The sequence below is a fragment of the Kogia breviceps genome, chromosome 14, assembly GCF_026419965.1.
Source record: "Kogia breviceps isolate mKogBre1 chromosome 14, mKogBre1 haplotype 1, whole genome shotgun sequence".
NCBI classification, from domain to species: Eukaryota; Metazoa; Chordata; class Mammalia; order Artiodactyla; family Physeteridae; genus Kogia; species Kogia breviceps.
This window is the reverse complement of record NC_081323.1, coordinates 64,885,204-64,909,909: the sequence shown is the minus strand read 5'-3', so window position 1 is coordinate 64,909,909 and position 24,706 is coordinate 64,885,204. Positions and strand designations below refer to the sequence as shown.

The following is a 24,706-nucleotide window of genomic DNA, read 5'->3' as shown; positions in this document are numbered from 1 at the left end:
CTGAAAGCAAGGGGGACCAATTAGGAGTCTACTGCAATAGTCCAGACCCCAGACATCAAAGGAGAAATGGGACAGGGAGGCAACACAGAGGAGGTGAGTGTTTGGAGAGAGGTTTGGGCAGTGACCAATGAGGTGAACAGATGAGGAGGAGGGGTGAGTCATGGGTTGGGGTAAGCAGAATAATGGTCTTCCAAATATTGTCCACACCCTAATCCCTGGAACCTATATGTTGTTTCATGGCAAAAAGGATCTTGCAGATGTAAATAGAGTGGTGAGTCTGGATTATCCAGGTGGGCCCAATCTAAATCCACAAGCTCTAAAGGCAGAGAACTTTCTTTGGATCACATGAGAACGATGCAGAAAGGGAAGTCAGAGAGATTTGAAATATGAGAAGGATTTGGCCCAGATGTAGAGACCCCAAGTACATTGACTGCAGAGAGGCCTGTAGAGCCAAGGAAACAGAGGACTCCGTTCTACAAGTGCAAGAAAACTGAATTTGGCCAACAACCTGGATAAACCTCCTGATAGTAGCCCATCTGGTCAACACCTTGATTTTGTGAAACCCCCAAGCAGAGTAACCAGCCAAGCTAACGTGACCTCTGGCCTACAGCAAGTGTGTTCTTTTAAGCCGTTAAGGCTGTGGGAACTTGGTACAGCAGGAGGAGAAAATGAACTCAAGGATGACTGCCAGGTTTCTTGCTGGGCTACTGTGTAGATGTCACCATGATCCGTGTGGGGACTCAGACGATCAGATTTTGGTGTTCCCTATCGAACTCTTCCTGCATAATAGTATTACCACTAACTCAGCATCTTATGACAACACACGTGCATAATCTCCCAGTTTTTTGGGTCAGAGTCCAGGCACAGCTTAGCTGGGTCCTCTGCAGGGCTGCAATTAAGGTGTTGGTCGGGGCTGAGTTCTCAATGCCCAGCCAGTGTCCTTGTCAGTTCAATATTACAAAATACTACAAACTGGGTGGCTTAACAAAGATTTATTTCTCACAATTCTGGAGTCGGGGGACTCCAAGCTCAAGGTGTTGGCAGATTTGGTGTCTAATGAGGGCTTTCGTCCCAGCTTACAGACAGCTGCCTTCTCGCTGAGTCCTCACACAGCCCAGAGAAAGCTTCTGATAAGGGGTTAATTCTTCCATGAGGGTCCCACCCTCATGACCTAATCTGCCTCAATCACCTCCCAAAGGCCTCACCTCCAAATTCCATCACACTGGGGAGTAGGGCTTCAATACATGAATTGGGGGGGGGGGATGCAAACATTCAGTCCACAGCACCCAGGGGCGGACTTGGCTTTCACATTCATGTGGCTGTTGACTGAATTTAGTTCCTTGCAGCCTGTTGGACTGAGGGTCTTAGTTTTTTCCTGGTTTTGGCTAGATGATGCCCTCTGTTCCTTGTCACATGGGCCTCCCTAACACCGCCACTTGTTTTATCACATCAGCAAGAAGAGAGAGTCTGCTAGCAAGATGGGTATCGCCATCTATGTGACCATCAGAGATGTGACATCATGCCGCCTCTACTGTATTCTGTTGGTTGGAAACAGGTCACAGCCCACTCACACTTAAGAGGAAGAGATGACACAAGGGCATGAATCCTAGAAGGCAAGGATAATGAGTGCGTTCGAGTCCATTCACCAACACTTCTCAAAGGGACATATGAGCTTTCTTATTGGGGCCTGTTTCAAGAATTATTACAGATTTTTTCATCCAGTGGAGCCTCAGGTTCAGGGTTCTTTTTGACCCCTCAGTAAGTAAAAATCAGCTCAGCTCACCTGAGTTAGAAGGGCAGGGCAGGGGCAGAAGGGAACATAGTCTCAGGAAATGTGCGTCACGCGCCAGCCTGGTGATTTGCTAAGCAAAACTCAAGTCGATGTGACAAAAACAAAGTCTGTTGCTTCCAGGGGCCTGCCACAATATTTTGTTTTAAGTGGTACTCACGCCTGAAATACGCTTCTGGTTTTGAAATGTGGCTCTCAGCTCAGGCTCGGCTACAAACCACTCTCTCCTTTATGAAGCGTCCATTTTTTATTCTTTAATGTAGGTTTACTAAGCGCATGATGTCAGCCCAGATGGGAGGCGTGCCAGGGCAGTGGAGGGGAGGCTCCCCTTGGAGAGGGTCAGAGTGGAGGACAAGAGCGAGCCTTTCCCCTGGGCGCTCGGCATCTCGTGTATGTGGTGCCAGCTCTGTGTTAACGCCTGTGCTGTCCAGAGTCTGCCATCTCTTTCCTCTTTACATTTTCTCTTTTTTCTGTTGTTAATAGTGAATCCAAAGTAACACAGTTTTTCTTTCCATTGCCACAATATTAGGAAAAAAGGTTAGTAATTTTTCCTGCAATTCCTCTCCACTTCTTGCCCCACCTGGAGGTATTCATTGTCAGTAGCACGACGTGGAGCCCTTTGCCTGGGGTATGGGCATCCTTCACATTCCAAAAAACAATATACACACCGCTACGTGTATCGATAAATATGGTTATTTATTTATTTATTGCATCTTATATATGTTTTAAAAAAATTTTATTGAAGTATAGTTAATTTATAATGTTGTGTTAACTTCAAGTGTACAGCAAAGTGATTCAGATATATATATGTGTATATATTCATACACATATATATATTCTTTTTCAGATTCTTTTCCATTATGGTTTATTACAAGATGTTGAGTATAATTCCCTGTGCTATACTGTAGGTCCTTCCTGTTTACCTATTTTATATACAGTAGTTATGCTTATTTAGTTTTACAAAAACAGGACATCAGTTATAGTTACTTATACAAGATGAATGAGCACAACATAGTAAATCAATTATACTTCAAAAAAATAAATTAAAAAAATAAAAAGATTAACAATTTCTAGAGATGTTTTGTACAACATAGTGCCTATAGGTAACGGTACCGTATGGTATACTTACAAGTTTGTTAAGAGGGTAGATCTCATGTTAAATGTTCTTATCACATACACAAAAAAGCAAAGGGATGCAGGAAACTTGAAGGTGATGGATATATCTGTTACCTTGAATGTGGGGACATATCCCAGGTGTATGCATATGTACAAATTCATCAAGTTGGATATATATATATATGTGCCATTTTTTGTTAATCAGTTATACCTCAATAAAGCTGTAAGACAAAACCCCCAAAACAGGATGTCAGCTTTTCTCAAGTAGCTGTATCTCATTATCACCCCTCCAGATCAATAAATCAATCATTCATTCCTTTCTTTTTTTTTGAGAATTTAATTTAATTTATTTATTTGGCTGCGTTGGGTCTTCATTGCTGCATGTGGGCTTTCTCTAGTTGCTGTGTGGTATGCTGGCTTCTCATTGCGGTGGCTTCTCTTGTTGCAGAGCACGGACTCTAGGCGCACGGGCTTCAGTAGTTGTGACGTGTGGGCTCATTAGTGGTGGCTCACTGGCTCTAGAGCACAGGCTCAGTAGTTGTGGCGCACGGGCTTAGTTGCTCCGCGGCATGTGGGATCTTTCCGGGCCAGGGATCGAACCTGTGTCCCCTGCACTGGCAGGTGGATCCTTAACCACTGCACCACCAGGGAAGTCCCGATCATTCCTTTCAATGGCTGCCCATGATGGCATGAGGGATGGCTCTCCATTTACTGAACCATCCTGGCTAGTGGATGTTTACAATATTGTTATCAGACGAACTCCATGAGAGTGGAAGCCAGTGAATGTGTGTCACTCCAATTTTACGGAGAAACCAAGGCACAGAGAGGTTGTGTGGCTAGTCCGTGTCTCCCACTGGCTCTTGTAGATGTGGGGCAGAAAAATCATTCTAGTGCTGCTCTTGCTTCGTGCTGCCACATGGTGTCACAGTTGAAGCTTTCTCCTGCGCAGCCTCTGTTGACAAACAGCCCTTCTTTGCTAACACTAGGATTGTAGCTCCCTCCTTGACTTCAAAAGTCCTATTAGGGACTTCCCTGGTGGCGCAGTGGTTAAGAATCTGCCTGCCAATGCAGGGCACATGGGTTCGAGCCCTGGTCTAGGAAGATCCCACATGCCACGGAGCAACAAAACCCACGTACCGCAACTACTGAGCCTGTGCTCCACAACAAAATGAAGCCACAGCAATAAGAAGCCCACGCACTATAACAAAGAGTAAGCCCCACACGCCACAACTAGAGAAAACCTGCGTGCAGCGATGAAGACCCAATGCAGCCAAAAAAAAAAGGTCCTATTAAACCCTTTTCTGCCACTGACTGTCAGGACCTGTCCTACAGTACTCTCTAACTTTGGGTAACAGGAAGATGGGTTGGAAGAGTTTAATTTCTACTTTCCTAGAAAGCCCTGGTCTCCTTCTGCAAATCCACCTTGTCCCCAATGGTCAAGTTTGCACAGTGAGGTCTCAGAGGGTCCCCCTAGGCTCAGTGACACCCGCCTGTGTTTCCTCCTAACCCCAGCATCAGGGGCCTTCTCTTCTCTTTGCGTTTCTAAGGGAGACTAGAGTGTGATTATAGAACAAAGACCTCTGATTTCAAGGTGACTTTCAGACATGAAATTCATACAGAAGTTACAGAGATCCAAACACGGCTTTATATATTCATGAACACAAGCAGTTTAAATCAACACAAAACGTCTTACTTATTCAGACACACAATCAGCTTTACCCATTTAAGTGTAAACAGGACCTGAATTCAGAATTTTGCTCACTAGTTTCTGATCCTGCAGCCTGTGCCACATTGGTCCTACAGCTCCGTGGCATCCCCAGATTTCAACCAGCAGTGATGGTTTTGAGATTCAAGTGTAATCTTCCATGCTTAAAAACAAACAAAAAATAAAACAGCAAGCACTTCTCCATACATGAATATATACCCTTAGATATTTTATGCAATCTTTTTTGTGTGTGTAAATGGAAACCTACAGTACCTTATATAAATTTTCTAAAGTTCATTCTTCACCTGGGGCCGAGAAAGGAGCTCCCTGTGTAGGGTGGGGTGGGGTGTGGGCAGCGGTGGGGGTGGGTGAGAATGGGCTCTTTCTTGGGATGGTGTCCCAGAGGAGTGTTGCTTCATTTTCTGGAGGGAAGGACAGGAAAATCTGTGTGGACCACTAACCAGCTCCACAGATACTGGCCCGCCTGTCGCGGGCAGTGTGGTCTTTTTATTTTTAATGGGGAGGACTATTTGGGGATATTTTTAATAGGGAGAAACATAAGTGTACTTCTGTGTCAATTAAAAAGGAACGACAAAACACTCCAGTGGAGAGCAGAGAACACTCAAGCATTTATATGACTTAATTCTGGATCGTTATAATTTGCCTGTGTTCTAATAGGTTCTCTTTGCCTTTGTGGGTTTTGGAGGTGATTCTGGGGGAAAAAAAATTACACGCGTAATACAGTCATCTGGTAGAAAATCCGAACAATGTGAAAGTTCACAGGGTAAGAAGTGAAGGAATCCTTTCAACAGCTACCCCATCCTACTTCCCTCCAGAGAGGCAACAACTGTTATTGTTAGCAACCCCAAGTTCATGTGCCAGAAGTACAATGAGGCCAAACAGAAACATCAGAGTTTAGAGCTGAGAAAGGTTCATCGCAGGGCCATGCAAGGAGTCAGGTGGCTCGTGTCCCCCAAACCCCCAAACTCCCTGAAGGGTTTCAGCAAAGCATTTTTAAAGGCCAAGTGAGGGAAGGGGGCCGCAGGGTACGGGGCCAGCTCCTGTACGGGTTTCTGATTGGTTGATGGTGAGGTAACAGGGCAGTGGCACAGGAGTTAACTTTATTAGTCCTTAGGCTCCCGGAGGCCTGGGGGCTACATGCTCACGGTCATTAAGTAGTTAGTATCTTCCATTTGGTGGTTTTTTTTTCACATCTGTGAAACACTTTCACATCAAATACTTATCTAGGTACTTCAGAGAGGAGCTAAAGCAGAGGATGTGGGGGAAGGCTACCCCGGGAAGGCCCCATAGGGTCCTGCTCCATTACATTATTTTTGTGTGCATCCTTCCCCCCCCCACCCCCCGCATACTCAGTGAGGTGTGGGACCAGCGGCATCAGCATCACTAAAACACCAATTAGAAATGCAGATTTTCCGGCTCCACCTCAGACACACAGTCAGACCTAAATTTTAACCTGATCCTCAGGCTGAAGTGTGAGAAGCACTGGTGTTCACTGTTTTTATATGCATTAACTCACATGTTTCTGTACATGCATACACACGTGCTCCTGGGTTTAGAATGTGGCTTTAGAATATACCTCTCTTTAGCGGAATGGTTCTCAATGGGTGGTCCCGGAACTAATACCTTCAGCATCACCTGGGAGCTTGTTAGAAATGCAAATGTCAAGCCCCACCGCAAACTAACAAAAATGCAGACGCTCTGGGGGGTGGGGTCCAGAGGTCGGCATTTTAACTACGCCTCCAGGGGATGCTGATGAACTGCTCACAAGTGTGAGCGCTCCGCTGCAGAGGAGGACTCTTACCCCCCGCCGCTCCGATCCCCTTCGTATCCATCTCCCCCGGTCTCTCTGAGTGAACCCACCCTTGTTCACCGAGGTTGCCCCAGACTCCAGCTCCACTAGGCACACACCGAGAGTTCCATCAATGCTTTCTTCCAGTAGGAATCTCGCGCTGACACAGGTTTCCCCAATTTAGGTCAAACTGGTTTCCAGATTATACAATATGCCAGCTCTTGGAGGTTGAGGTAATTGCATAACATCTTTAAATGCATTCGAGCAGCCCCTTGGTGATGCAAAGAAAGCGGGTGCCATACGACGGTAGCTCCGTTTACTGAAGCCGCCTCTAGAGCCAGTCTCTCGGCAGCTGCTTTACAAACGCCAGCGCAGACTAGAGATCCATCTTACTGGGGGGCAAATGGAGGCTCCGAGAGAGAGAGAGAGAGGAGAGAGCTTTAGATTTTCATGTCGGACCAGCGCCAAGTCTGGGCAGGATTTCCTCTCTAACGCAGTGCCTACAATGGATTTCCTTTTAAAAATAGCAGGCCAGACACCAGCTGACTCTGGGTGTGGGCTCAGTGTCAGGCAACGGCAGTTCTCTCATTAGTGTGGAAACAATTGGACTTCAATGTTCAGAAAAATGCTTAGTGGCTCTTGAACCAAGGACCATCCGCTGTAGGTTTTTCTGCGCTAAATCATTGCTCGGGCCACGGTTTTCACGTGACCTCCGGGGCCTCGGAGTTTAAGACCCCTGCCCACCCGGAGCCCTACTCCATCCCGCACAGGACGAGGCGTCCGGGGACTGTAGGGGGCGCTGTCTGCAGTGAGCCAAACGCCCCGCGGGTCAAGTTGGCGGCACAGCAGTGCAGAGGCCGGACCACCCGAACTTTGACCTGCGCGGGCCGGAGAGAGCCGGAATCTAAACTGAGTGAAAACAGTTGGCCCCGTCGGCACCCAGAGGTGAAGATCTATTGATCAATACGGGATCCAGAAAGGGTAGAACGTCGATGATTACTCTCGAAAAGTGGTCACACCCCTAAAAAGTCGCCCCCTGGTAGGGAAATGAGAACGCTAGGCACGGACGGGGTTCGAACCCGTGATCTTCGGTTTACGAGACCGACGCCTTACCACTTGGCCACCGCGCCTGCGTTAGGATAGCGGCTCGGCGAGCCTCTATCCTGGCGCCACTCCCGTGCGCTCGCCCCACGGGCACGAGCGCGGGCCCCAGCGCACCCGCCCGGCCCCGCCCTTTCGCAGCGGCCGGCGGGGCGGGGCGGGGCTCAAGCGTGCGCGCGCCGGCTGCTCGCCGCGTACTCACGGCAGCAGAGTGGCCAGGGAAGTCCGTCCGCCTCTGCGTGTCCGAGTGGGGCCGGGGACCTCGTCTGCGGAGTCCCCAGAGTTCCCACAGGCTCGGCGGGAGGAACTCGTTTGGAGCTCGGGAGCGCTCAGGACGCTCGCAGGCATTTCAGAGCCTGGGATTCGAATCCCAGCTCCACCAGAGAGACTCCGTGACTTTGGACAACCGGTCTCGGGGCCTCAGTTTCCCCCCTAGGTTGAGGCACCTAGGAGGCGGAGGAAAAGGTTGTGGTTCCTTTACAACTAGCCCGACCCCTCGGGCGGTCCACGGCTGCCCTGCATGGAGCTGACGCTCAACGAGGGTTGTTGAATGAATGTGTAAGTTTTCTGAAATAAAAAGCCCCAAAGCTCCTCTTCCCCCAGATTGCCGCGGTTGAGCCCTGGGGTGTGTGCGTGGCCCCGGGACCAGCAGCATCACTTGGGAGCTGGTTAGAAGAAATGCAACTTGTCTGGCTCATCCCAGACCTGCTCAATTAGACCTGCTGGGGGAGCTGGGCAATCTGGGCTTTAACAGGCTCTCCTCCAGGTGATGCCGCTGCGCGGGGAAAGGCTGATACGCAATGCTCTAGACAATTGATGCGCATATTCGCATTTATGTATTCAAACGTGCCCTTTTATTTTTATTCAAATGGACTGACTTTAAAGTGCACTTTGATTCTCAATTAATGTATGACTGTTAACTAATACAGTGGCTTGTAGTACATTTTATAATCACGATAAGTGATAGCATATATTATTTTTAAAATTAACAGTTTCTCTTATACATTAATGTGATGTGTACTATTACAATATTGCATCGTAAGTTATATATACTGCATTATATACTATAATATAATGCATGGATGGGATACCTTATTCTCTTTAAGAGCTGGCACGGTTTCCCATGCAGTGGCTCTGTCACAGTTGATTTATTCAATTTCTGGGAGTAAGGCCTTGCGTTGCCTGCAGCTTTTTAGCTGCACAGAACGTTCTGCTACATGCATCTTTGCCGCCTGGTACCAGTGATGCTCGCAGGGTATAAGGAGACATAAATGAAGAATGTCCACAGCCCACTGTGCAGGTGTATAGGCAAATGGGAAACCTATACATGCCAGGAGGTTGTGTTCACCAAGTTGCTTGAAATGTCACGGTTTGGGCAGGTGACTGGAAAAGGCCCTGACATTTACCCTCAGACAGGAACTCTGAGATACTGCTCCCGGAGTGCTTGAGATCTATGTGCAAATCTCACTGCAGCTCTTTACTTAAAAAATAAAAATTGAACATTTTAAGAATTAAAATGTATTACTGAACATTGCCTTTGAATGGTTGATGATAAAATTGGTTCCATTGTCCCCCTCCATGTTTTGGTGTTCACTGAGTTGTTGGAATTATTGTGCAGAAGTGATAGGGCTTATAAAAAGTGAAAAGAAATTAGGAAATAAGAGAACATCACATGTGAGCTGAGCCCAGAACTAACTGGCAGGTGGAATGGAAATGAGATTCTAACAGGTGCTTTTTTCAGCTTTGTCTTCTGAGGGGAGAGAGGGGATTGAATGACAGAGGTGCATCTGTATCTTGCTGGGCAGGTGGGATGCCTGAGGTACGCAGGGTCTGGGGTGTCCTGAGGGAGGCTGGCCCTGTGAACTTCTGTGAGCCCTAAAGTAGAGAACACAGGTCTGATCCTACTTATTTCACAGGTGTAAGGAGCCCTGAGAAGCCACAAATCTTGGACACCTGGCTGGAGGATCTGTCTGTCCTGGCCCCAGCGTCTTAGAGAGGTACCTGCACAAGGTAGGTCTTCAAAAAATATTGTAGAGGAAATTAATATGCGATACCTTTCAGTATGGTCCTCCATGTGGTTCTGGAGAACCTCCTTGGCCAGTGCCTTCCAGCTACGGTGCCAGCAGAGTCCTGGTGCTGAACTTCTAGATAAGCCCTTCCCCGAGATTTTTACTCTGGTGCCCACTGCACTCAAGACTAAGAAATCTGTGACTTCACCAAAAGTGTACGTAAAATGTGTGTGTATGTGTGTGTTTCTGGGAAAGGGATGTCACAGTTTTTAATCAGGTTTTTCAGAAAGGCTTGCTGAGGGTCCTAGAAACCTTCAAGCCTTTTTACTCCCTCACTCCTCTGAAGTGATTCACCCGAACCCCACTGAAATGCAATGGGTCTAAAAGTGATTAACCACAGTTGAGGTTGCTTGAAAAAATGAAGGTGTCTTGGAGACACTGTCTCCTTCCAGGCATGACTCCTGCGGCCACCGGCTCCTCTGTTGGGGACGCCCTCAACACCCTCACCCCTGCTTGCTGCCCGCCTCCCCGCCCCTCCCCAGCAAGGGCTGCATCCATTTTAGCAGCACTTCACAGTGTGTGAAGGGCTTTCACCTGCGTTAGCTCCATGGAGCCTTGGTTGTGGCCTAGCACGCTCGGCACTTGAACGTGAACATCTTGGGAAGATGCAGGTGGACCCTGCGGCGGGGCTGAGGTTCTGCCTTTCTCACAACCTCCCAGGCTGTGCTGGTGCTGCTGGTCCGGGCCGTCACTTTGAGAACTGCTTGAAAGTGTTCTTGGAGAAATTAATTTTCTTGCAGAGGAGGGAAGAAAAACCCCTCAGGCTTGGATATTTAGGTCGCCTGAGGTGATGACAGCAGGCTTTTCTCTGATAACCTAAATCAAGACTTTGCCTGAAGAAGCCTCTCTTAGCTACTCACAGCATCCCTGAGACTGCACTGTCGGTGACGGACAGTTTAGAACCCAGGGCCAGAGCCAGAGGCCCCAGCCCCGTGTCATTGCTTTATCTCATAAATTCAGGGTTTTCGAGCAGGCTTGATAAGGCCAGGCAGGTTATATGAACCTGTGAATTGAATGCGTGGAGGACACATGGAAGAAGGGGCCGAGGACCAGGTGATGTGGTGCCATTGTACATTCCCGCCAGAAATACATGCGTTCCAGTTGGGTCACATCTTTCAATTCCTGTCTTTTATTTTTTATTATTATTATTTTAATTGAAGTATAGTTGGTTTACAGTGTTGTGTTAGTTTCAGGTGTATAGCAAAGTGATTAATTATATATATATATATATATCTTTTTCAGATTCTCTTCCATTATAGGTTATTACAAGATACTGAATATAGTTCCTGTGCTATACAATAGGTCCTTGTTGGTTATCTGTTTTTTTTTTTTTTTTTTTTTTTGTGGTACGCGGGCCTCTCACTGTTGTGGCCTCTCCCGTTGCGGAGCACAGGCTCCGGACGCACAGGCTCAGCGGCCAGCTGGGCTCACGGGCCCAGCCGCTCCGTAGCATGTGGGATCCTCCCGGACTGGGGCACGAACCTGTGTCCCCCGCATCAGCAGGCGGACTCTCAACCACTGCGCCACCAGGGAAGCCCTGGTTATCTGTTTTGTATATAGTAGTGTGTATCTGTTAATCCCCAAATCCTAGTTTATCCCTTCCCACCCCTTTCCCCTTTGGTAACCATAAGTTTGTTTTCTATGTCTGTGCGTCTATTTCTGTTTTGTAAATAAGTTCATTGGTGTTTTTTTTAGATTCCACATATAAATGATATATAATATTTGTCTTTGTCTTACTTCACTTAGTATGATAATTTCTGGGTCCACTTGTCTTTTTTATTTTAGCTACTCTAGTGGGTATGTGGTGGTACCTCATTTTAATTTGCATCTCCCTGATGACTAATGATGTTAAGCACTTTTTCATGCGCTCATTGGCCATTTGTTACATCGTCTTTTTTATTTATCTATTTATTTTTGGCTGTATCGGGTCTTAGTTGTGGCACACAAGGTCTTTCACTGTAGGATGTGGGCTCTCTAGTTGATGTGCGCGGGTCAGTAGTTGCAGTGCATGGGCTTAGTTGCCCTGTGGCATGTGGGAATCTTAGTTCCCCGACCAGGGGAACTAATGTCCCCTGCATTGAAAGGCGGATTCTTAACCACTGGACCACCAGGGAAGTCCCTGTTACATCTTTTGTGAAGTGTCTGCTCAAATCTTTTGCCCATTTTTATAGCTTGTTTGCCTTCCTATTTTTTTTAAACCCAGTTCTTTTTCTTTTTTTAAAATGAATTTGTTTTATTATTGGCTGTGTTGGGTCTTTGTTGCTGCGCATGGGCTTTCTCTAGTTGCGGCGAGCGGGGGTTACTCTTCATTGCCGTGCATGGGCTTCTCATTGCGGTGGCTTCTCTTGTTGTGGAGCACGGGCTCTAGGCACGTGGGCTTCAGCAGTTGTGGCACACAGGCTCAGTAGTTGTGGCTCACGGGCTCTAGAGTGCAGGCTCAGTAGTTGTGGCACACAGGCTTAGTTGCTCCACGGCATGTGGCATCTTCCTGGACTAGGGCTTGAACCCGTGTCCCCTGCGTTGGCAGGCGGATTATTAACCACTGCACCACCAGGGAAGCCCACCTTCCTATTTCTGAATCATCAGAGTTTGTTGTATGTTCTGGACACAAATCTTTTTTCAGATATATGTATTGTTAGTATTTTCTCCTACTTGGTGGCTTGCCTTTGCATGTTCTCAGTGGGGTCTCTCAAAGTGCAGAAGTTTTTAATTTTGATGAAGTCCAATTTATCAATGTTTTTCTTTTACGCTTTTTTGTGTCCTAAGAAAACTTTGTCTACCTAGGTCACAAAGGTTTTCTCCAGGAATTTTTATCATTTTAGCTTTTACATTTAGGTCTAAAATCCATTTTGAGTTAATTTTTGTATATGGTGTGAGGTTGGGCTTGATGTCCATTTTTTCCCATATCCAGCACCACTTGTTGAAACGATTATCCTCTCTCCATGCAACTGCCATGGTACCTTTGTTAAAATTCACTTGACCATGTACGTGTGGTCTGTTCCTGTGGTATGTGTTCCATTGATCTGTATATCTATCTGTATGCCAATTACCACACAGTCTTTGATTGTATTTTATGGAGAGTACTGAAATCACGTATTGTAAATCCTCCAAATTTATTCTTCTTTTACAAAACTGTTTTGCCTATTCTAGTCCTTTGTTTCCATATGATTTTCTGTATACTTTGTAGAATCAGCTCATCAGTTTCTACAGAATGCCTGCTCGGATTTTGATTGGGATTGTAGTGAAGCTATAATTGAATTTTGGGGAAATAAATGTCGACACTATTGAGTCCCCCCATCTATGAATATTTCAGTTGTTTGTTGCTGGTGACTATGACTCTTGGATTCTAAATTCATTTCGTTGGCATTTCATCATGTGAGATTTCTGTGATTTTCAGTGGAAGAGCAGCTAGAAAGTTAGTGGTACCTGTGTTTACCTTCTTTTGGCATTCCATCCAAGCAGGAATCCTTGCCACATAGAGGCAGTGTGCAGGCCCCTGCAGAACATAGCAAGGTGAGGACTGAAGCAGGATGTGTTGCCTGTGTAACCTCTGAAAAACTGAAGGTCTCCCAGCTTGGAGAGAGAGGGAGTAGTTTTTTTCAACTCCCTTTCACAAATAATGCCAACCATACAGAAAATGGTACAAAGAGGAATTCTGCAGAAAAATTACAGCTGTATAGAATGCCCTGACATCACCTCATCAAGCCAATCTTAGAACCTTTAACCCTGGAAAAATAAGTTTAAATTGGTTCATTCCAGAACCAGAATAAGATCAAGTTGGCAGCTATAAACAATAAAAAGTTTTGTTCTTTCTCTTTCCCCCTTTTTTTTTTTCCCCCAGATACGCTCTGAAAAGGTCAACCAGATTATCTGAGGCACAAACATTAGTGTGCAGAGTTTGGTGACGGTTTTATGGATATAAAAAGCAGTCGACAGTAACAGGATAAATTGCTATTTCTCTTATTACTTGTCCTGCATTAGGTAGAGGACTCCCACCCTCTCAGCTCTCAATTCCCTCCTCTCTCCTCTTCCTTTTTGAGGTGACCACTCTTAGGAGTTTTTTTTGGATTTTCCCACATCTTTTTCTTTTTCTGTCGATATGTGTTTATACATAGGAAACGTAGTGTTTTGGGGGGATGTTCTCCCCGACAAATAGTACATATTGTGCATATTTTGTAAACATGTCTTCTTTTTGATATTAACTCTACAAAGCATCAGAGGTCTAACCATGTCACTCCCTGTGGCTCTAGCTCATTCCTTTTAACTCCTGTATTCTAGTCTGCTCGGGGGACTGTAGCACAGTTTTAATAAAACCCCTATTGCTGGCCACCTGGGTTGTTTCCAAGTTTTCTTCATTACAAGCAGAGCTGCTCTTGGATCTTTGCACGTGGCTCCCAGTACACGGGTGTGGAAGGTTCTTTAGCATAGATGTCAGGGTCATTGCTTTCCTAAGATAACTTTCTGCTGTACTGTAGCAGCCTTAAGCAAACAGTGCTGCAAGCATCTGCTTGCTGGTGAGTGAGCCGGCCATCAGTGCTACTGGGCTACGGGAGTTGTATTTGCACTTGCTTGAGGCTCTTATGTTCAACTTTGTGCGGAGTTGGTTTGGACGAGGCAGAAACAATCAGCCATGCACTTTGTGTGATGTCTTGGCTGAGGTCCACCCAATGTGGTGGAGACGTGTTATGGGTGTGAGTGTGTTGGTATCAAACCGAACAAATTCCTTTGGTTTCCAGTATTATGAGCTTGTAAGAAACATTATGTGAATGTCCCAAATGGGTTCCTTCACATATGTTGCCACTTTGTATAAAGTAGTACCAGCATCTCACATGAATGATACATGGTGTGTGTTTATTAGTACCGCAAAGAATCATTTATTTTCCTTTAAGTTTATTCATAGTATATATATGATATTTCAAAAACTCAAACCTTTAATCATTAACCAGGAAGTCATTTTGATAGATAGACAGACAGACAGACAGATAGATAGGATGGATGTTGACCTTTTCCTAGGCCTTGTATTTTAAGATCATTGTTACATAAGTGACACTTGATCTAATGGGTTTCAAAAATTTTTTTTTAGCCATTGCAAAGTTTTGGAGAATTTATGCTTGTTATTGGGGCATCTTCCAATATACCCCCCTCCCCCCACCTTTTAAAGCTAGGAGTTGAAGCAGTATATACATGGTTAAAGATGAAATATATGTTATGAAGTTAAAAGTGACTATTTAAAGATGTCATCTCCCATCATCAGATGCCAATTATCCTATCCCCAGCTTTTGACGTAGGAGGTGATTATTCCCAGGGATGTTCTTGGCAACTTGAAAAGATAAATGGGTGGAAGGAAACGAGAGCAAATGTGATGATAAATTTACTTACAGAGCAGAACCTACCTTTTGCATTTTCCCCTCGTGGTTCCGCTTTAGTGCTGTAAAACTGTACATATACACGTAAAACTTAGGTAGAAAAATGTTGAACATGAAAGATGACCTTTTCCCTTTTTCCTTGTTTCATTATGGACAACTTAGAATTGCTTTTTTGGAAACATGAGTAAGATTTTATAGGAAACATTTTGCTGTTCTTCTCTATCCTTTCATGGTTCTTAAAAAGCTGTCACTGTGTTTTCTTGTGATGCTCTCTGTCTCTGTAACTGCTTGTTGGACCAACTAGAGGCCCTGGAAGTGTGAACAGTTTCTCTGGCGTTTACATCTGTATGTTTGCCAGTTGTCACGGTATATTAGTGAGTGCTATTTAATCCCATGCTAGCTCTAAAAATAAAACGATGGGAAATATTTAGAGAAAGTTTAAACACTGCATCCAGATCTCAGCTTATCTCAAATAAAAGCCACTAGTTCCATTCAGGTAAAAACACTTGTAGAAATCCAGAGTGGCTTTTTTCTTTTGAATTGGGGTTTTGGTTTTTGGTTGTCTCTTCCTGTCCTTTTGTAATCCATCTCCCCCACCCTCCAACAGCCATTCTGCTTTCTGTCACTATCTGTTACTTTGTATATCCTAGAATTTTATATAAATGGACTCGAAACAGTGTGTGTATTCTGTTTCTTTTTAAAAAAAATTGGGGACTTCCCTGGCAGTACAGTGGTTAAGACACCATGCTTCCAATGCAGGGGGGCACAGTTTGGATACCTAGTCAGAGAACTAAGATCCCACGTGCCACATGGCACAGCCAAAAAAAATATATGTAAAATTGAAGTATAGTTAATTTACTAATAATATACTAATTTACTATACACAAGTATAGTGTTGTGTCAATTACTGCTGTACAGCAAAGTGATTCAGTTATATATATATATATATTTATATATATACACACACACATACATTCTTTTTTAAAAAAATACTCTTTTCCATTGTGGTTTATCATAGGATATTGAATATAGTTCTCTGTGCTATATAGTAGGACCTTGTTGTTTTATGTATTCTTTTCCTGGCTTCTTTCATTCAGTGTAATTATTTCAAGACCCGTCTTTGTTGTACGTTATTGTGAACCAAGAGTTCGTTCCTTGTTACTTATGAGTGGTATGGACATTTGAGTTGTTTGCAGTTTGGGGCTATTACAAATAAAGCTGCTATGAACATTTGTGTACCAACCTTTGAAAGGACATTAAAAAGCTTTCCTTCCTTTTGGGTGAATACATAGGAGTGGAATGCCTGGATCAGATGTTTATATTTTTAGGAAACTGACTGTTTTCCAGAGTGGTTGTGCCATTTTGCATCCCACCTGGCAGTGTGAGAGTTCCAGTTCCTCCACATCCTCATCAACACGTGGTATGGTTAGTCTTTTAAATTTAATTTAGCCATTCTAACAGGTGGGCAGTGCTATTTCATTGTTTTAGTTTGCATTTCTCTAATGACTAATGAAGTTGAGCATTTTTTCATGTGTTTATCTACTATTCATCTGTCTTCTTTGGAGAAGTGTTCATACGCCTTATGCATTTTTTATTGGGTTGTTTTTCTGGGGTTTTTTTTTGGCCGTGACACGCGGCTTGTGGGCTCTTAGTTCCCCGACCAGGGGTCGAACCCATGCCCTCTGCAGTAGAAGTGGGGAGTCTTTTTGTAAAAAAAAATAAATTTATTTATTTATTTTTGGTTGCGTTGGTCTTCGTTGCTGCGCGTGGGCTTTCTCTAGTTGTGGCAAGTGGGGGCTACTCTTCATTGTGGTGTGTGGACTTCTCACTGTGGTGGCTTCTCTCGTTGTGGAGCATGGGCTCTAGGTGCACGGGCTTAGTAGTTGTGGCACACCGGCTCAGTAGTTGTGGCGCACAGGCTTAGTTGCTCCGCAGCATGTCGGATCTTCCTGGACCAGGGCTCCACCCTGTGTCCCCTGCATTGGTAGGTGGATTCTTAACCACTGTGCCACCAGGGAAGTCCCAAGGAAGTGCAGAGTCTTAACCACTGGACCGTCAGGGAAGTCCCCTCATTATTGAATTTTGAAAGTTCTTGATATATTCTGGATACAAATCCTTTATCAGATATATGATTTCCAAATATTTTCTCCCCTGTGTAGCTCTTTTCCTTCTCTTAACAGTGTTCGTTTAAGAGCAGAAGTTTAAAATTTTGATAAAATCCGATTTATCTATTTGTTCTCCTTTGCATCATTATTTTCTTGTTATATCTAAGAAACTTTGCCTAACTCAAAGTAACAATGTTTTTTTCCTATGTTTTCCTCTAAAAGTTTTATAATTTGAGTTTTTACATTTAGGTCGATGACCCATTTATAGTTAAATTTGTATATATTGTGGGTTATGATGGAAGTTTGCTTTTTTGTATATAGGTATCAAATTGTTCCAGTGTCTTTTCTTGAAAAGACCATCCTTTCTCCACTGAATTGCCTTTGCACCTTTGTTGAAAATAAGTTGTCCACATATGTGTGGGCCTATTTCTGGGCTCTATTTTTTCTTAACTAATGTAGGTTTATAATAAATCTTGAAATCAGGTAGTGTTAGTATTCCAACTTTGTCCTTCCTTTTGACTATTCTAGTTCCTTTATATTTCCATGTGAATTTTAGAATCTGGTAACAATTTATACAAGAAGCCTATTGGGATTGCATTAAATCTTTAGGTCAATTTGGAGAGAACTGGCATATTGACACTATTGAGTCCTCCAGTCCCTGGACATGATATATCTCTTGATTTATTTAGGTCTTCTTTAATTTCTCTCAGCAGTGTTTTTGTCATTCCCAGTGTACACACCTTTCACATATTTCATCAGATTTATTTTTCATATTTTAGAGTATATTATAAATGATATTATTTAAAAAATCAAGTCCTGATTGTTCATTACTGGTAGATGGAAATGCACTTGATTTTTTTTTATATTGGCCTGCTATTCTGCCACCTTGCTAAACTCACTTAGTAGTAGTCTTTTGGTAGATTCCTTCAGATTTCTATTTAGGCAGTCATGTAATCTGTGAATAGTGACAGTTTTACTTCTTCCTTTCCAATCTGAATGCTTTTTATTTATTTTTCTTGCCTTATTGTCTAGAACTTCCAGTATAATGTTGAGTAGAAGTGGTGAGAGAGGACATTCTTAGTTTATTTCTGATCTTAAGGAGAAAGCGTTCAGTCTTTCAATATTAGGCATGGTGTTCCCTATGGGTTTGTCATAGATGGCCTTTATCAGGTTAGGAAGTTCCCTTTTATTCCTAATTGGTGAGGGATTTTTTAAAAAATCAGGAATGAATGTCAGCTTTTTTCAAATGCTTCCTCTGTGTCTATTAAGATGATCATGGTTTTAAATTTTTTTAGTTTGTTAATATGGTAAATTACATTGATTGATTATTCAAACATTAAACCATCCTTACATTCCTTGGACAAACTCCACTTGGTTAGGATATGTTATCCTTTTTATATATTGTTGGATTCAGTTTTCTAAAATTTGTTTAGAAATGTTCTATGTTCCTGAAGGATATTGGTCAATAATTTACTTTTCTAGTAATGTCTTTGTCTGGCTTTGGTGTCAGGGTAATACTGGCATCATAGAATAAGTTGGGAGGTATTGCCTCCTTTTCAGTTTTCTAGAAGAGCTTGCATGTAACTGGTATTGTTTATTCCTTAAATGATTGGTAGAATTCACCAGGAAAGCCATCTGGGTCTGCAGTTTCCCTTATGAAAAGGCTTTTCACTATTAATTCAACTTTTAAAAAATAGATATAGGGTTAATCCGGTTATTTATTTCTTCTTAAGTGAACGTCATGATTTGACTTTCAAGGAATTGTTTCATCTAAATTGTTGAATTTATTGACATAAAGTTTTTCATAATATTGCCTTATCCATTTCATACTTGTAGAATCTGTAGTGATGTCACCTCTCTCATTCCTGATATTGGTAATTTGTGTTCTCTTGCTTTGTTTTTCTGATTTGTCTGTTGGAGGTTTATCACTTTTACTGAACTCCAGGGACCAGTTTCTAGTTCCATTGATTTTTCTGTATTGCTTTTCTGTTTATTTCATTGACTTCTGCTCTGGCCTTTATTATTTACTTTCTTCTATTTTAGGTTTAATTTGCTTTTCTTTTTCTAGTTTTTTGTTTGTTTTTTAGGGTGGACACTGAGGCCATTGATTTGAGAACTTTTTTTTTTTTTCTAATAAAGGCATTTAGTGCTATAAAAGTTCTCTTCAGATACTGCTTTAGCAGGTTATCACACCACTTGACATATTGTGTTTTTATTTTCATTCAGTTCAAAATACTTATTTTCTCCTTTGGCTTATTTTTTTTTTGTCCCACAGGTTACACAAAAGTGTGTTTGTTTCTAAATATTTGGGGATTTTCAAAAGGATCTTCCTTTTATTAATTCCTACTTTAACTTCACTGTGTTTGGGGAACATGTGCTGTTGAAAAGAATGTGTATTCTGTTGTTGGGTGAGGTGTTGCATAAATGTCAATAAGGTCAAGTTGGCTGCTAGTATCGTTTTTGTATTTTTGGTTTTTAAAAAAAATCCTTACTGATTTTCTGCTGACTTGTTCAATCAATTACTGAGAGAGGGTATTGACATCTTTGGCTATAATTATGGATTTGTCTATCCCTCCCTGAATTTCTGTAATTTGTTTCATGTAGTTTGAATTTGTTGTTAGGTGCATAAACATTTAGCATTCTTTTGACTTCTTCATGTATTTATCATTATGAAATGACCTTCTTATCTTTAGTAATATTCTTTGTCCTGAAATCTCTGAAATTTTGTCTTATATAAATATAGCCATTCCAATAATTGATTAGTATTAGCATGGTATACCCTTTTCTATATGCTTCCTTTTAACCTATATCTGTGTTTTTATATTTAAGGCGTGTTTCTCATAGGCAGTATAGAGTTGTTTTGCTTTTTTAGCCATTCTGAAAATCTTTGCTTTTTAATTGAATTATTTAGACCATTTACATTTAATGAGACAATTGATATGAGTAAGTTTAAATTTATCATCTTGCTACTTGTTTTCTATTTGTCCCATCTGTTTTTCCTGCCCTTTTCTCTCTTTTTATACAGCTTTGATTTTGTTAGTTTTTATAGTTCCATTTATCACCTTGTTTGATTTATTAGCTATCACTCTGTTTTTTGGTTTTTGTTTTTAATTTAGTGTTTCCTGTAGGATTCATAATATATATCTTTAACTTATCACTGTCTACCATTAAGTGATATTATACCACTTAACATATAATGTAAACATTTTACAATAATATGCTCCCATTCTCTCTACCTGACCTTTATGTTTTTGTTTTCATATATTTTACTTTTACATATGTTATAAAGCCCATACAACATTTGTTGTTAATTTTGTTTAAATAGTCAGTTAACCTTTAGAGATTTAAATACTAAGAAAAACTGTCATATACTTATTTACATAGTTACCATTTCTGGTGTTCTTCATTTCTTTGTGTATATCCAGACTTCCGTCTGGCACTGTTTTCCGTCCGCCTGAATTCTTCCTTTAACATTTCTTCTTATAAGAATCTGAATACAGTGAATTGTTGCAGCTTTTGTATGTCAGAGAACGTCTTGCCTTCATTTAAAAAAAAATAAATTTATTTTTTATTTTTATTTATTTTTGGCCGTGTTAGGTCCTCGTTGCTGTGTGTGGGCTTTCTCTAGTTGTGGCGGGTGGGGGCTAGTCTTCGTTGTGCATGGGCTTCTCATTGTGGTGGCTTCTCTTTGTTGTGCAGCATGGGCTCTAGGCACGCGGGCTCAGTAGTTGCCTTTCTGACAGGTGTGAGGTGATATCTCACTGTGGTTTTAATTTGCATTTCTCTGATGATTAACGATGTTGAGCATCTTTTCCTGTGCTTGGGCCATCTGTATGTCTTCCTTGGAAAAATGTCTATTCAGGTCTTCTGCCCATTTTTTAATTGGATTGTTTTTTTGATACTGAGTTATATGAGCTGTTATGTATTACAGATATTAACCCCTTATTGGTCATAGCATTAGCAAATATTTTCTCCTATTCAGTATGTTGTCTTTTTATTCTGTCAGTGGTTTCCTTTGCTGCGCAAAAGCTTTTAAGTTTCCTTAGGTCCCATTTGTTTATTTTTATTTCCTTTGCTTTAGGAGACAGATCCAAAAATATATTGGTTTGATTTATGTTGAAGAGTTTTCTGCCTATGTTTTCTTCTAGGATTGTTATGGTTTCTGATCTTACATTTAGGTCTTTAATACATTTCAAATTTATTTTTGTATATGGTGTGAGGAAATGTTCTAATGTCACTCTTTTATGTGTAGCTGTCCAGTTTTCCCAGCACCACTTATTGAAGGGAATGTCTTTTTTCCATTGTATATTCTTGTCTCCCTTGTCATAGATTAACTGACCATAAGCATGTGGGTTTATTTCTGGGCTCTCTATTCTATTCCATTGATCTATGTGTCTGTGATTGTGCCAGTACCATACTGTTTTGATTATTGTAGTTTTGTAGTATAGACTGAAGTCAGGGAGCATGATTCCTCCAGCTCTGTTCTTCTTTCTCAAGATTGTTTTGGCTATTTGGGGACTTCTGTTTCCATAAAAATGCCCTTGATAGGGAATCTATCAATTGCCTTGGGTAGTATGGTCATTTTAACAATACTGATTCTTCCAATCCATGAACATAGTGTGTCTTTTTTTAAAAAATTACTTTTATTTTATTTTACTTATTTATTTGGTTGTGTTGGGTCTTAGTTGCAGCTCATGGGCTCCTTAGTTGTGGCTCGCAGGTTCCTTAGTTGTGGCTCGTGGGCTCCTTAGTTGTGGCATGGGAACTCTTAGTTGTGGTATGCATGTGGGATCTAGTTCCTGGACCAGGGATTAAACTCGGTCCCCCTGCATTGGGAGCACAGAGTCTTAACCACTGCACCACCATGGAAGTCCCCATGACATATCTTTTGGTCTGTTTGTCATCTTCAGTTTCTTTCATCAGTGTCTTATAATTCTCTGAGTGCAGGTCTTTTACCTCCTTAGGTAGGTTTATTTCTAGGTATTTTATTCTTTTTGATGCAATGGTAAGTGGGATTGTTTTCTTAATTTCGCTTTCTGATAGCTCATTGTTAGTGTGTAGAAATGCAACAGATTTCTGTATATTAATTTTGTATTCTGCGACTTCATCAAATTCATTGATGAGTTCTAGTAGTTTTCTGGTGGTGTCTTAGGATTTTCTATGTATAGTATCATATCATCTACAAACTTCGATAGTTTTACTTCTTTCCAGTTTGGATTCTTTTTATTTCTTTTTCGTCTGTGATTGCTGTGGCTAGGACTTCCAATACTATGTTGAATAAAAGTAGTGAGAGTGGGCATCCTTGTCTTGTTCCTGATCTTAGAGGAAATGCTTTCAGCTTTTCATCACTGAGAATGATGTTAGCTGTGGGCTTGTCATATATCACCTCTCTTATGTTGAGGTATGCTTCCTCTGTGCCCACTTTCTGGAGAGATTTTATCATAAATGGACGTTGAATTTTGTCAGAAGCTTTTTCTGCATCTATTGAGATGATCATATGATTTTTATTCTTCAATTTGTTATTGTGGTGTATCATATTGATTGATTTGTGGATATTGAAAAATCCTTGCATCCCTGGGGTAAATCCCACTTGATCGTAGTATTTGATCCTTTTAATGTATTGCTGGATTTGGTTCGCTAACATTTTGTTGAGGATTTTGCATGTATGTTCATCAGTGATATTGGCCTCTAATTTTCTTTTTTTTGTATCTTTGTCTGGTTTGGGTGTCAGGTTGATGCTAGCCTCATAGAATGAGTTTGGAAGTATTTCTTCCTCTGCAGTATTTGGAGTAGTTTGAGAAGGATAAGTGTTAACTCTTCTTTAAATGTTTGGTAGCATTCACCTGTGAAGCCATCTGGTCCTGGAGTTTTATTTGTTGGGAGTTTTAAAATACTGATTCAATTTCATTACTGGTAATTGGTTTGCTTATATTTTCTATTTCTTCCTTGTTCAGTATTGAGAGATTGTACATTTCCAGGTATTTGTCCATTTCTTATAAGCTGTCCATTTTATTGGCATATAGTTGTTCATAGTAGTCTCTTATAATCTTTTGTATTTCTGTGATGTTGGTTATAACTTCTCATTTTTCATTTCTTATTTTATTGATTTGGGCCCTCTCTTTTTCTTGATGAGTCTGGCTAAAGGTTTATCAATTTTGTTTATCTTTTCAAAGAACCAATTCTTAGTTTCATTGATCTTTTCTATTGTTTCTTTAGTCTCTATGTATTCCTGCTCTGATCTTTATGATTTCTTTCCTTCTACTAACTTTGGGTTTTGTTCTTCTTTTTCTAGTTCCTTTAGATGTAAGGTTAGGATGTGTATTTGATATTTTTCTTGTTCCTGAGGTAAGCCTGTATCCCTTTGAACTTCCCTCTTAGAACTGCTTTTGCTGCATACCATAGATTTTGGATTGTTATGTTTTCATTTTCATTTATCTCCAGGTATTTTAAAATTTCCTCTTTGATTTCTTCAGTGATCCATTGGTTGTTTAATAGCATATTGTTTAGCCTCCACGTGTTAGGGTTCTTTGCAGTTTTTTCTTGTAGTTGATGTCTAGTCTCATAGTGTTGTGGTCAGAAAAGATGCTTAATATGATTTAAATTTTCTTAAATTTACCAAGGCTTGTTTTGTGTGCTAGCATGTGATCTATCCTAGAGAATGTTTCATGTGCACTTGAAAAGAATGTGTTGGAATTATACAGTATGTATATTTTTGTGACTGACTTATTTCACTTAGCATAAGGTCCTCAATGTTCATCCATGTACAATGTGCTGGAATTTCCTTTTTAGTAGGGGTGAATAATATTCCATTGTATGTATATACCACATTTTGTATATCCATTCATCAGTGGACACTTGGGTTGCTGCCACCTTTTGGCTATTGTAAATAATTCTGCTATGCACAGGAGTATATAAATATCTCTTCAAGACACTGCTTTCAATCCTTTTGGGTATATACCTAGGGTGGAATTGATGGATCACATGGTAATTCTATTTTTAATTTTTTTTGAGGAACTGCCATATTGTTTTCCATAGCAGCTGCACCATTTTACACTCCCACCAATGATTGCAGAAGGATCCCAATTTCTCCAAATCTTCACCAATACCTGTTATTTTGTTTTTTGAAAGAGTATCCATCCTAATGGGTGTAAGATGATATCACATTTGATTTTTATTTGCATTTCCCTACCGATTAATGATGTTGAACATCTTTTCATATGCTTATTGACCATTAGTATACCTTCTTTGGAGAAATGTCTGTTTAAGTTGTTTGTCCATCTTTAAATTGGGTTGTTTTTGTCTTTTATTGTTGTTGAGTTGCAGGAATTCTTGACATAGTCTGTCAATGTTTGCTTTATATATTTAGGGTCTGATGTTTGCATATGTTTGTAATTTTATTATTGGTGAATTGACCCTTTTATCATTATATAATATCCTTCTTTATCTCTTGTAATAGTTTTTTAAATTTAAAGTCTATTTTCTCTGATATTAGCATAGCTACTCCTGTTCTCCTGTGGTTACTATTTGCACAGAATAACTTTTTCCATCCTTTTGCTTTAAATCTATGCAGGTTCTTAGCTCTAAAATGAGTCTCTCATAGACAGCATCTAGTTGGATTCTCTTTTTTAATTTGTTCTGCCAATCT

General features: G+C 41.4%; 1 long non-coding RNA gene and 1 other non-coding gene across 2 annotated transcripts in view; one reads left to right on the top strand and one right to left on the bottom strand.

Annotated features, from left to right (window-relative positions):
* Window positions 1–7,478: 7,478 nt before the first annotated feature.
* Window positions 7,479–7,550, bottom strand: TRNAT-CGU (transfer RNA threonine (anticodon CGU)). Its single transcript has one exon. It is a non-coding gene; the product is annotated as a tRNA-Thr (tRNA).
* Window positions 7,551–7,715: 165 nt separating this feature from the next.
* LOC131741413 (uncharacterized) overlaps window positions 7,716–24,706 on the top strand; it is a 46,840-nt gene continuing 29,849 nt past the window's right edge. Inside the window, exons 1-2 of the long non-coding RNA XR_010836569.1 lie at window positions 7,716–8,079; window positions 9,438–9,531. This is a non-coding gene — a long non-coding RNA (uncharacterized lncRNA). The remainder of the gene's footprint in view (window positions 8,080–9,437; window positions 9,532–24,706) is intronic.